Below are 1,249 nucleotides of genomic sequence, written 5' to 3'. Positions count from 1 at the left end.
AAACTTGATTTTGAAATATTGAGCTTGTAACATTCTCAAATTTAAATAAATTCAGTGGATAATGTCTGATCCTCGAATTGTCTACTTGTAAAGACAGCGAATGTAAAATAATTATATTTTAAAGTTTTTGATTAAAGAGAGCTTATTCTGGAACTTTATTATTTTGTAATTGTTCATTTAAAAAAATTAAAGAACTGCTGTAAATGGTTGTTTAATATTTCAAATTAAAAGCATTTTAAGTTCAAGAATTTTTACTGATAAACGTTCCATATCAAATATAGATGATAACTATATAAGATGTTAAGTTGTTGACCAGGGTGTAATAATATTTTTGTAGATGGAAGTCAAATTTGATATGAATAATGTGAAATATGAATTTAATTAATTAAATTTATTAATATGAAATATGAATTCCAACTACAAGAATATAGATGATAACGTTCAGAATTAGATCATTTATAATTCATTAGTTGTAAATGTGAATGCTTCAACCTTGAAAAATATGTTTAATTGAGATTTTAAACATAAAGCTGTTTAGCACAAAAAACTCGTATGCTTAGTTACACAAATAAAAGCTGGACTTCCATAATTGAATGGCTTCTTATTGAAACTTTGTCACTTGCGAAAGCGGCTAAGAATAAAAAATTATTCTAAATTAAGTGTTCAATATTTAAAACCGTAAAAGAGTTTAATGTCACAGTTCTAAATAATGAGTAAAAATGGTTCAGTTCAAAAAAATGAATTTTGAAATTTTTCAATATTTAACGCTCCACAGTTTAAAAATCTATCTAAATAATCATAATTTCTACAATTTTCGTTAAAAATATTGTAAGTTTAAAATATTTGAAATATAAATATTTTAGTTAATGTTAGTTTCGAAGTCGTAATTTGATATTGTTCAATTCTGTCATTTGGCGATTGTCTAATTTGTGTTGCCTCGAACGCTGGAACTTATTTAATTTTAAATTTTAAGCAAGTTTTACAATTTTGAATATTTTCTTTTGAAATAATGTCTATTTTCAGGCCATTTTAAAATTAAACTTACTCAAAGTCAATGGGTAAATTGACTTCTTCTAAAGTTAGATTTTTTTGTTTAAATGATTAGTGAAAAATATTTACATAACTCTTAATATTCAATTCACTTTGCTTCTTTATAATGTGAATTTTATTTTAATAGGAAAGTGGCTTCCGTTTCTGGCGATGCTCGCCGTGCTTTGGATATTTGTCGCCGAGCAACGGAAATTGCCGA

The sequence above is a fragment of the Belonocnema kinseyi genome, chromosome 7 (genome assembly GCF_010883055.1).
Source record: "Belonocnema kinseyi isolate 2016_QV_RU_SX_M_011 chromosome 7, B_treatae_v1, whole genome shotgun sequence".
NCBI lineage: Eukaryota > Metazoa > Arthropoda > Insecta > Hymenoptera > Cynipidae > Belonocnema > Belonocnema kinseyi.
The sequence above is the reverse complement of the archived record's forward strand: the minus strand, read 5'-3'. Positions refer to the sequence as shown.